Source organism: Ctenocephalides felis, unplaced genomic scaffold, assembly GCF_003426905.1.
Source record: "Ctenocephalides felis isolate EL2017-DRISC unplaced genomic scaffold, ASM342690v1 CF-g0.4_SCAFFOLD_01886, whole genome shotgun sequence".
Classification (NCBI taxonomy): Eukaryota; Metazoa; Arthropoda; class Insecta; order Siphonaptera; family Pulicidae; genus Ctenocephalides; species Ctenocephalides felis.
The window spans coordinates 144,539,645-144,552,498 of record NW_020538040.1 but is presented as its reverse complement, the minus strand read 5'-3'; the positions used below and the strand labels follow the sequence as shown (position 1 = coordinate 144,552,498).

At 27.4% G+C, this 12,854-nt stretch overlaps 1 protein-coding gene and 1 non-coding gene across 3 annotated transcripts in view; both read left to right on the top strand.

Annotated features, from left to right (window-relative positions):
• Positions 1-12,854, top strand: part of LOC113377979 (zinc finger protein rotund-like) — a 132,212-nt gene that overhangs the window by 16,243 nt on the left and 103,115 nt on the right. The window lies entirely within an intron of this gene.
• Positions 12,063-12,134, top strand: Trnad-guc. The gene has a single exon. It is a non-coding gene; the product is annotated as a tRNA-Asp (tRNA).

Genomic DNA, 12,854 nt, shown 5'->3' with positions numbered 1-12,854 from the left:
TATCACACCTGATTTAAATTTTTTATACGGGTTAATAGTAGAAAAAAAAAACTAATCATTCCGAGAGTTTTCTGCATATTTTTTATTTGAATGTGACACGTGTTTGAATCGTGCAGGTACGAAATAAAAAATCTGGTTCTAAAAAAACTATATTTTGGGAATCGGAGCGACGGCGATGTGTCGTCTTTCTTTGCTTTGTTGAAATATATATATATATATATATATATATATATATATATATATATAATGTATAATAGAACTAACGTCCAAGAGAAATGCACCAGGTGGCATCACATTGCAAATTCGGAATTAATTCGATATATTGTGTTTTGCAGTAGCCAGGGAACTAGATTAGAAACGTATGGACAGGAAATAGAAGATGGAAAATAATTTCTTTAGTTATATATAATATAATATACTTTTTATATAATTGTACTTTCATTAATATTTATATTAAAATTTTTGGAAATTTTATAAAAACTACTGTAAGAGAAATACGGATAGTGATTTGAATTTTTTCTACATTGCATTTTACTTCAATTTTATTTAACTTGAATACTTAGACTATTTCGATGATTTCTCCTGAGATTTTATTGTATTTAAAAATGCTGTTTTTGTTTATTTTCACAACTCATTATTGCGAACCTAACAATTCTGCCGAATCAGATTTTACCAATTAGTGCACATCATTTAGTCTTGTTTTTTTAGTATTTTTTCTCCAATCCTTAAATATTGTAATTATTTTAATTAGTATTCTAGAAAATACACTTCTACACTCCAGTGCTACAAAAACATAATTGCATTTTATATAGAATTCTCAGTGAACAAGTGAAACTACTGCTTTGGATTAACTTTTAATTGTAGCGCTCTTTAAAAAAAATTAATTAATCTCCGTTTTGCATAAAATTATTCGTATATCACTCATACTTGAATCTATTCTCTTTTCTAAAAATCTCATTTTCACTTATATTTAAAATTTACTAGAGATCAATAATAAAAAGGCCGTCTGCCTTCATTAGTAGCTATTAAAAATCCGTCTATCTACACAAATTGGAATAAATTCTTTCTAGGAAAAAATATTTATCTCTTTTAGCTAATCTTTTATTAATTGCACATACGTAAATCCTTTTACGTACAACATAAGTTATTACTTTTAATTAACATTGTTAATTATAACCAATCGTATAAACGATTACTGAGATGGATTATGATAAGCACAGTAACAAATTGCCGCAATAAGTATCTGATGATAATAAAGATATATGATTATTTTCAATTTAAAACAATTAATAAAAGATTATTTATTACTGTGCATTTATTCAAAAAAATGTCGCAATTATGCTTGAGCCAGGCTCGCGTTTATTACACGATTTACGTAAAAAATCTGATCTGTAATTAAGATTGTTATGACGTGTTTGGTTTTTCTTACTGTGTATGAGTTTAGTAATTACAAATATTTGGTAATTCAATTATTACGTATTCCTAGAGAAAAAAAATAGATATGATATAAAAACCTTGCGGAATTAGATAAATTTCATACAATCCGAAGGAATAAGATTATTGATGTTAGTCAATTATTTTCTTAAATAAAAAGAATTATAAATGGGACTGAGAAGTGAATGGAGAACTTAAAGCCTAAGAAACGAGTCCAGGACCTAAAAACAAAACGTCTTGAAAATATATTGACTTATATAAATGTTTAGATGCATTATACAAAAAAAATAGAGAAACGTACAATTTTCATTTTCTTGTATATATACTGAATCGAATAACACAACAATTTTAGAATTTTTTATCATAATGTACATATCAACAATAATATTGGCTAAAAAGAAATATTGCTATCATACTAGAGCTTTAAAATTTTGGAGTGAATATATTATATTTCCTAGTACTTTATAATAGTTATTTGAAATAAAGATACTCACTATTTAAATTATCATAGTAATAGTGTTTGCTGGTTTTTACCGAAATTTGAAATTTATTTAGGTAGGGCGGTGCACAAAGGTCCAATATGACTAAATAATTATATTATACTGTCTAAAACAAATAAATTACATCACACACACTTGTCAAACAAGCAACTATTGAACTATGTTCAGTAAAATTTTAAGTTAATTCCACATTTGTGAAATGTGCTCTTTTTCCATTTTTCTAAAATTAGTCATTTGTTCCTCTTTGCCCCATGGATTGGGTAAAATGGATTGGGTAAAATGGAATAGCCACGGGGCAAACAAGTTCAATGACTTATTTTTAAATTTTAAGGGATTTTGCAAAATACATTATTATTCAACCAATGCAAATTATAAATTTTGTGGGAGCTTTTTTAATCGAGATAACACTGTATATAACCATGATCTGGTATTTCGTCAGAAATATTCATCAGCAGAGTTAGAATAACTATTAATTTAATTTAAACTCGTATAAAATTGCGTTTTTAAATTAATTTACTTTACTATTTTTTATTGCTAGTATTATTTTATTGTTCAGAATTATTTATTTATTTATTATTATTATTATTATTTAATTTTATTTTATATTAAATCATCATACTACGTATATCATTTTAATGTAAATACTATCCTTTGTACTCTTTTTTATTTAAATTCATGTTATTGTTCATTATTATTACTAGATGTTAAATTATTTAACAGTTGTAATAAATATTGTAATTAAAAAAAAAATATTGCTTACATTTTTGCCAGAGTAAAAGTTCAGTTGGTCTTTTTTACCCCAACCAGATGTAAGGTATCTATACAATAAAACCTGTTGAATCTAACTTAAAATAATAATTCCTCCTATAAAACGTATATTTAAAAATTTTATTAATTTGTTTTTTTATTAATTTAAGGTCTCATAAACTAAACAACAGTGCTCACAAATAAGGAAACTAACAGTGAAAGAAAATACTTTTGTTATGAATTTTCTAACATTTTCATTTATCTCTCGATAGGGATGTTGTAAGAATCAAAATAATGTCTGGTTAGACTTCTTATGCACTTCACTTGTTTTTGAGATATCGATGGTTATCTATTATCCTATCCTATTATTTTTTTCCTATTAATACAAATGTATGTAGGATTATATCTAAGATATACGTATTCTATAGGTTTATGATAATAAAGCAAATTTTATAATTTTTTTTATTTTCTTATAAAATTTTTATTAGTTTGACAAATAACATAGAATTTTAAAAGAAAAACCTAGTGGTTCATCTTTTATTAGTACTAAATTATATATTAATTAAATTTTGGTATAAAATTTTATAAATGAAATGAAAAAAATCAAAAATTTTGAGAAACCATGGCTTACGTATTACGCGCTGTCATTCTCGAGTCGCGTTAACTCGGCATAATATTTATGAAACACACATACACACATCAATAATACAATTATTATACAACATACAATATATAATTGTCATAACATTGTAATCCATTGTACGCTTCTTCGGCTCTTCTTATAAAATGTCGAGTCATATTCCTTTGCAGACGTTTTAATTACACAGAAATATGAGTGTTACAAGTACGAGTTAAAGTCGACTGTACATACTTTGAGACAACAATAGAACAAGAACAATTAATTATTTTTTTATTTGAAGCCAACACGAAAATTGAAAGTGCCCGTGCCCTCTCGACGACGAGGCATTTTGACATTTTGCACGTCAAGGTCGCGTCCGTGAAACGATTTTTGAAAATCACACGTGAATTAAATTTAACTTGATCAAATTAAATAATTAGGTGGAAATTTGATGTTATATTTCTTAATACAAGACTTTCTTAAATATTTCTAATAGGAAGTGTGTGGCTTTTAAAATCATTAATTTAGCTCTCCAAGTCATAAATTTGCAATATATTAACCCTTTCCACTCGGATGCCGCCGCTCTGGCGACAAAATTCATATAAATCTTGGAATTCGCAAGTGGAAAGTGTTAAAACAATTATTAGGGTAGAGCGGTAGATCTTAAAGGTCCGCGGGTAAAAAGATCCACCACCAAAAGTCCACCACCAAGTAATATAGAACGAATAATCCTAATGTTGTCAAATTAATGAAAAATAAAGATGAACATTTCATTTTTTTTATCTATTGAAGAGCAAGTTTCTGTTAAGATTATTTCTATGAGGTTATAAAAAGTTCTGACATTTTTTTGTCGAGTTAAGAGCTCTATGCACTTTTGTGATGGCACTTATTAAAAAAGTGGCTTCTTAGAAGGCAACCCAACGATTGACCTATCTATATATGATTACTAAAATTTTTATAATAATAATAATTATGAATAGTAGTGTGCCTAAAGGCAGGTCCATGGTGTGGGAGCACCACAAATCTATGATCCCTGTTTCCTCCTTTGTTTATTGTTCCCATTATCATTTTATTACCACTAATCTCTCTTTTATTCATTTTTATGCATTTTCCATTCCAAACTTCTGATGTCATTATATTAAAACTACATTATATCAAAAACAGTAAAGCCAGGAATTTTTTAATTTCAATATTTGCAAATAGAGGGTAAAAGATGTATTAGCAGCCATCACCCTGGTTTTTACGACATTGCTATCTGGAGATAAATAAAAATGTTTGAAAATTCATAACAAAAGTATTTACTTTCGATGTTAGTTTTTTTGGTTGTGAGTAATATTGTTTAGTTTATGAGACCTTACTATAATTTTGAAGTATATATGTTATTTAATTGTTTTATAAGATGTATTGTTAAATTTAAATTAAATTAAATTTATCAGCATATTCGGAAGTAAAGAGCAAAAGACCAGCCATCGTTATTATTCCATATATGCTCATTAGAATTAAAAATTAAATTGTGAATTTTTTGTCCTAAGCTATTTGACTTCAAGAAATCTAAACAATATTTTAATATGTAAATAATAGAGCGATTGTGCCCACGATAACTTTGAACAATCTTCTGCGGACATCTGAATAAAAGCACTTCTATTGAAGAGCAATTTTTTATTTGTTTATATATGTACATATATATATATATATATATATATATATATATATATATATATATAATGCAAATATTTTTTTAAAAGAAGGCTTAACCGTCTGATTAATTGCGCACGCGGCCCACTTGCGCTTTTGACCTTGCGCTATGTGCCGAAAGCAGTGAAGCGAATTTTTTTTATTACAAAGTTTCTCAAGAAAATGCCGTAAATCAATCGATTTTCTAAGATTATTACCGAGCCGAGCGTAAACTTCGTGATTTTTCTTCTTATCGTTTCAAAACAAATGAATCATTCATTCATTCTTTGATGCAATCGTGCATACTGCGTGACATATTATTATTTCATCTTGGCTAAACGCTTATGTTGTAATTGCTGTACTAAGTTCAATTAGAGCCACCTAGGTTTGCAATGACCTAGTTCGAAATAAGTACATTTTGACTTATTTTTTATTAGACCCTAACATTACTTTCAAAGTTCAAACGCTACTAATTAGAGCGCTAGACAAGCCATACTATATAATTGAAATTATCAAAACTTTCTTAGTAGGAAAGCAAGCTTTTCATAAAGTTGATATATACCATAGGTTTCCAAACTTTTTTGTGTCGCTTGTCATGGACCCCATGGACGCCCTATCTACACGATATCGATTTTATAACTGTACTAATTTTTTTATTAAATATTTAAAGTGAAAATACATGTTAATTTTATACATTTATTAATTGAATTTAAAATTATAATAAAAAATGAGTGAAAAGTAAATTGTTCATTATCAACATTTGTCAACAATTTTGTAAGGTTTAATCTTACATCTCCCGGCTAATTATGTCCACCCTACATTTTTTGTTAGGAGATCAGTAATAATGCTAAACCTTAATTCTATTGTTTATCTTGCAAGTATTAAATAGTCCTTTATCTTTAGTATCCAGAAATACTTGTCTCAAAAAGAGCAAATAATTTTTCCAAGTCTTTCAATAGTTAGCAAATAGTCTTTACAAATTCAACCATATTGTGATTACAAATAAATATAAAAGAACAATATTTTTATTTAATTTTTAGCTCTATTGATAAATATTGTATATGGCTTTTTATTATATATTAGATATACTATATTTATTACCCCCTTATGGACAACTACGTAGCAAATTCAGTGAATATCAATTAAAAATACATACTTTTTACTCCCAAAAATTCCATTTTTACCCCATTTGGGGCAATTTAACCTAGTTGTCCGACCACTGAGATATAGTGAATGAATTTTTTTTTGTTTATTTATCATAGCAATCTATACAATGTACATTAGGCTAAAATTTTTGACAATTATGGAAAATGGCGTGAGAAGGATAACTACCCACTGATAGCTCCTTCTAATTACAATGTCTTAATTATTAAGATATAGTGAATGAATGAACTGAGATATAGTGAAACCCATATTTCATTCCCTGGCTCCCGAATTTTTTTTGCTGATGTACCCCTTGAAAGTTGTCATAGACTCCCCTGGGGGTCACTTTAGGAATCACTGATCTATACAGTCAAGTTCTTGCTTCAAAAAATCTAATTTGCGATTAGGAATTACTATATTAATCAGTAGCAAATTTTAATATAGTATACTAAATAATAGGTTCTGTATATATTTGACTTTTACAAGCGCTAAATATTTTTTGTCTTCCCACGTTATTTAGAGCTATGTGGAGTTGCAGACGCACACTTAACAATACGTCGCCGAGTTTTTAAATCTGATACAACTAATCCTTGATCCCGGGTACACCTGTTATGTAAATACATGTCTACACTCTATAACCATTTGTATATATATATATATATATATATATATATATATATATGACATATATATGACATATATAAATATGTTCATAAATTGGCTATAAGTAAGTTTCTAGCTCTAGCAATTTTGTTCAGTCATATTATGACTGATTTAAGATAGAGTATGAAACAACGTTGAATTTGTTAGCAATATTTATGTATAATATTTATTTATTCATTATTAAATTATTGAGACCTATATAGTTCTTAGAGCATCCAATTAAAAGTAATAGTAATTCCTTAAATTAATTTTACACAAATCTGTATAACTTGTTTAGTTCAATAAAAAATTATTTATTATATTGCAATAATGATATAATATTTCTACAGATCCACAATGTTTTGATATATTTTTTTAAACGTGCTTATTTTTTAATACGATGGAGAATATTTGTAGTAGCATCCACCAACATTTTTGTGTCAGATTTTATACCTGTTTCCAAGCACGCCGTGCGACGCTTCTTGACCATGTGGTGTTCTATCTGGGAACCGCGTTAAACTTGCGAGATTTTCAAAATATTTAGAAAAAAAATTACTAAATTTTTATACCTATATATAATTATTGAATTTTATTTTTTATATTTTTTTTATTTTACATATATGTTTATATACATATATTTCTAATAGCAAATTTGTAATTAGGCATTGTGAAAAGTGGTCACTGTATTCAGCAATAAATATAATAATCAATATTAATTAATACATTATAATGAGTTATGTTTAAAATAATCTACTTTTAGATCCTAATATATTCAATAAATTAAATTGCGACTATATTGCCAGGCCAAAGTTTAAAACTTATTTTTAACATGCCGTAGAGAAGTAAAAGTTATAGTAATCGCAAAAAATCCAAAATAATATTTTTTATATATCTTAACGTTTCAAAGGTTTCTGAACATTTTGGCATATCAAAAAAATTTATGTATGTGTGTGTGTGGGTATGTAGCACGTATTTATGTATGAGCCGACACACATTTTCGTCGACGATTTTGAGAACATGGATCAACCGATTTGAATGATTCAGCAAGCATTCGATTCTTATTGATAGGGAGACGTGCTGATTAGTTTTTGGCAAAGACAGGTCTAGCCGTTTCAAAGGTATAAGGCAAAAAGTGCCACAAATGGCAATTTATTTTTTGAAAGAACTAAGCGTCTAATTTAAATTATTCAAAAAGGTTTTATTTATATTGATGAAATGAAGTACTAGTAAAATTTTTGGAAAGACTTTCCAAATCGGTTTCGGTTCTGTGATCCAATGAAAAAATTAAATAAATAATTAGACATATGCATATCAAATTATCAGACATATTAAAGAGATTTTAATAGTAAGTACAATTGTTATCTGTTGTTCATCCTTTATACAAGGTCTCGGCGCTTGCGCGCTTTAATATTCTGTCTTTAAAACAGCTAAGCAAGCCGATTGTTTTGAAAAAACGTTGAAAATTTTTAAAAAGTTACAAAATAAAAAAAAGTCAGAATTTCAAAAAAAAAAAGTCAAGAAATTTCAAAGTTCTCAAACATCTAAGATTTTCAAAGTTTTCAAAAAAATTTAAAACTTTTTTATGTATTTTAATTTTCCGTAGGAGAAGTTGCCTTAAGGCACTATGCCATGCACCACTAGTTAATATCACTTATTCATCAAATATTTTCAAATTAATATTTTTATATTTCATGTAATTTAAGAATTTTCAACTCATCAAACGTTTTGTAATTTAAAAAAAAACAGTTAGAGGTTAACTGGAAGCATGCATAACACATCTTCCTACATACACAACCTCAGACGAGACTCTTCAACTATGTTGCACCCTCAATATCGGGGTCTCTGCAGGCTCATATTGTATTTTTTTTTTGTAACACATTGGATATTACAGAACTTTTTTCACATGCATTCAAAAAAACTTTAATTTTAACTCAACAAGTTGCAATAAAAATAATCTTATCATTTTTTTTAAATTATTGTTAGACATGTGGGCAAAAGTCTATAAAAATTAATTAGTGGATTTTTTCTGTAATTTGTATTTTTTGTAGGTAATGATTCAATAAAATATTTTTTATTTGTAAATTTTTATTAAGAGATATTATTGCAGTGATAGTAAGAGTAAAATAAAACATATTGTTACTCTACATATAATATTATTACTCTACTCTATCTATATATACCTCAATATATAACACTTAGTAGTAAAAATTTTATTAAGATAATTTTGTGACGAAAATGTTAATACTACAGAAAGAACTAAGTGTTTTTATAAAAAAAAAATATTTTATTGCCGTTTTTTAATAAGTTATTATCTACTAATTAAATGGTTTCATGGACCCATTTTGGCCAAAATATCTAGTTTTACTACTATGTATAACATTGATCTAGTGTTTCGTCAGAAATATTCAGCAGCAGAGTTTATTTACTATTTACTATTTATTCAACTCATATCTTGTAAAATTGCTTTTTTTAATTTAATTTACTTTTTATCCACTAATTTTTATTGTTTACACTTTTGACAGAGTAAAGGTTCAGTTGTTTTTTTTACCCCACCCACATGTAATCTTTTATAGAGGTTATATAAAAATCTGTTTAATCTAACTTAAAAATAATAATACATCTTATAAAAGAATTAAATAACATATACTTAAATATTATATTAAGATCTCATAAACTAAACAATAACAATATTTTTGTAATGGATTTTCAATCACTGTCGTTTATCTCTCGATAGAAACGTCGTAACAATCAAGATGATGGCTGGTTATACATCTATTTCCCTCTACTTTCAAATATTGCTGTTAAAATTTACTTATTTTTGAGATCTCGATGGTGGATCTTTTCACTAGTAGACACTGATACAAAAAGAAAAAATAGAGTACCTGTAAAAAACCCAAAGAATGTAAAAACCAATTAAAATGGTACTGAAATAATGTGATCCATATTGTTGCAAAATTATAGTAAAATTTCACTATATATTTAATTATGGAACGTGCACGACTGCGAGTCGTACTTGACTGTATTCTCCCCATTATTTTTTTATTTGTTTTTCCTCTCTTTATTTACACAACAATAACTGTTATTTATATAATAAAACGGTTAAATATTTAAATCTAACATGAAAACAAATAAATGTGTATAGCAATATTTGTATTTTTTCGTGCAGTTTTTAAAACGTGTTGAATATTTTTAAAACACATCTATTTGATGTGAATTTCAATGCTAAACCAGATATTGTTTGTGCAAGCCGTAGTTGAATCATCTCGACAACGGAGTTTTTAAAATATTCACATTTTTCAGATTTGAATGTTGAACTGCAACTTCTTTATCAAGAGGTAACATCTAATTAAAATAGCGGTTGTTGTACTTCGTATTTTTGACTAATATCCCATTAAAACCACATTAATATTCATATACAAATTTTATCGTTATAACACATTATGTATGGCTCAATTCAATTTTAATAGCAAACTTGTAAAGAATTATTTATTTAAAAATCATTTTTTGGGTACGATGGTAATTTTCATCACAAGTTTAAGTCAATTTTAACAAATGTATAAAGTCATAAAGGAATGTTAGCATTTTATTGACATATGTTGATAGTTTTAACTCTAAATGCTAAAAAATATTCCATAGAACACGTTCTCTTTACATCAAAAATATAAACAGGTGCAATGTAGGTTTAAAATTCTTTAAAAATTCTTCGTTTAAAAATATATTTTTTTTTAATTTTTTGGTTTTGTACTTGCTAATATTTTTCACTTTATTTATCCACAATTATTTTAAATTTAGATTTTTTAATGACTTTTCTAAAATATAAAAAAATCAAATGTCTGGTGTTCATTTTTATCCAATTTGGTTAGTTAGAAAAGTTAAATAAAGAGATATTCCAACTACGCTAATGATTATTTCTGACGAAATACCAGATTAAGGTTATATCCAGTGTTATCACTGTAAAAAATGTACTCATGAAATTTATATTTTGCATTAGTTGAATAATGCAACTATTATTTCGTAAAATCTCTTAAAAATAAGGAGTAAAACATTGGATGTATTTGCCCCTGGTGGACCTATTCTACCCCGCCTATGGGGTAAAAAGGACCAGGTTACAAATTTTTGAAAAACAGCCTTTTTGGTAAAAAACATACCTACGACATTCAATTAGCTGGGAGTTATATAATTGTTTTTTTTTTTGGTTTTAGTTTTTATTTATACAAGCACTAAATACATTTTCAAGAAAAATTTTAAAGATTCAATTTTCATTGGCGCCTTAAAACTTAATAATAATGAAATTGAAACAAATTAACGAATTTTTCCAATATGTGAATTAAAAATTATATTATTATTATAATATACATAGTATTTACTGACCTTTTATAATCTTGTGGAGAATAATTCTATTCATACAAACCCGAATAACATACATTTTTTCGAACAGAACTCGTTTTCCGGTTAGCACTTCTAAATTATGTTCATTATAATTAATAAATTATTAAAATTTCTAAATATTGATAATTCCTTAATAAATTAATTATGACTGGCTTTATATAAACATGATATATAAGATGGAATTTTAGAATATAAAAAATTGCATTGAAATAATAATAGTTTTCTCACATTTAATTGAACCTTCATGGCTGTCCAATATTAATTGTTAGTACAGTTTTTGTTATTTTATAAAGTGATAAAATCAGCAACAAATATAAATTAACTTTTTTTATTAATATGAGCAAAGATAAGATCTTAGCTACGTCTCTTTTTCATAAGGCAACCCAACGGTTGACCTATTTTTATTTGATAAAATTATTATTACAATTTCTGTAATGCTGATTTTTTATTGATGCCTGGATGTCAGGTAATGACTATTTTTACTTGTAAACATATTTTCATCGACATTTCCAAATGAACACCAATGTCACTATAGTAACCTACTGCTTGACATCGAACTGTACGAGGCGGATATCGAACTTGAATTTATGATTGAAATCTCGTAGAAAATTACTCCTAAATGTTCAATATTTTTTTATTGAAACCTGTTGAGTTTAACCGTACAAGTATTTGTATATTTTAAGTAAAACCAATAGAGCACAATTGTGGCGAAATTAATACTGACCGTCGTCGATTTTACTTTTGCAGAAATAATTAGTTAATTCTACATTTTCACGAGTTTATAAAATTGATGTTTAGAAAGAAGACTATTGATTTTAAATCAAAATTTTCATAATGGATATTCAAAAAAATCATTTCTACAAATCTAACGGCACAACAATAATGAGGTAATAAGTCTGAATGCCCTCGGCATGTCCTCGGTAGTATAGTGGTCAGTATCCCCGCCTGTCACGCGGGAGACCGGGGTTCGATTCCCCGCCGGCGAGTGTTTTATTAAATCTGCTCGGTATCGCCAGATGCCTGAGCGAATGACGAAGTTCGTTGTGAAAACGGCGTTCTTTTTGAATATTATACTTTAAACGCATAGCTCAATCAATTCTTTGGGCGCTAGATGAAAGTCTAGTGTTTCAAAGTCGATTGTAGTAAACGCTTGCGTTAGTATTCTATATACTCTGCACATTTTATTCAAATTGTGCGAATTTGAACATTCGCTTCATTGCGTTGTTTTAAGAAAATGAAAGATCAGCGAAAGCAGATTTTTCACACACACATGCCCTGGGCATGAAACCATAAAATTTGTGAGACTAAGAGATCTATTTTTGTTGGAAACCTGTGATATACATCTTCTGTATAGTGTTGGGATGTAAAACAGCAAAGTTAGAACGTCAGTATGAATATGACAAGATTTTATCTCAAAGCCAGAACATGGAATCACCACAGTAAATCAAGAAGACTGAACATCTGACATTCACTAAAATTCGTACCTACACAACGAGTTTTGTAACACGAAGCAATTTGCCTCGTTAAATATTGTGACAATCAATATTAATATTAAATTATACATTACATTACACGACCCGGTATTAATTTGAAACGCAACTGCTTTTTTCATTTTTCTGTTTTCATAATAACTGCCAAAAGTTCAATGAGTCAAACGCCTGTAATAACAATAATTGGAGATCGAGCTTTGAATCTTAGTAAATAAA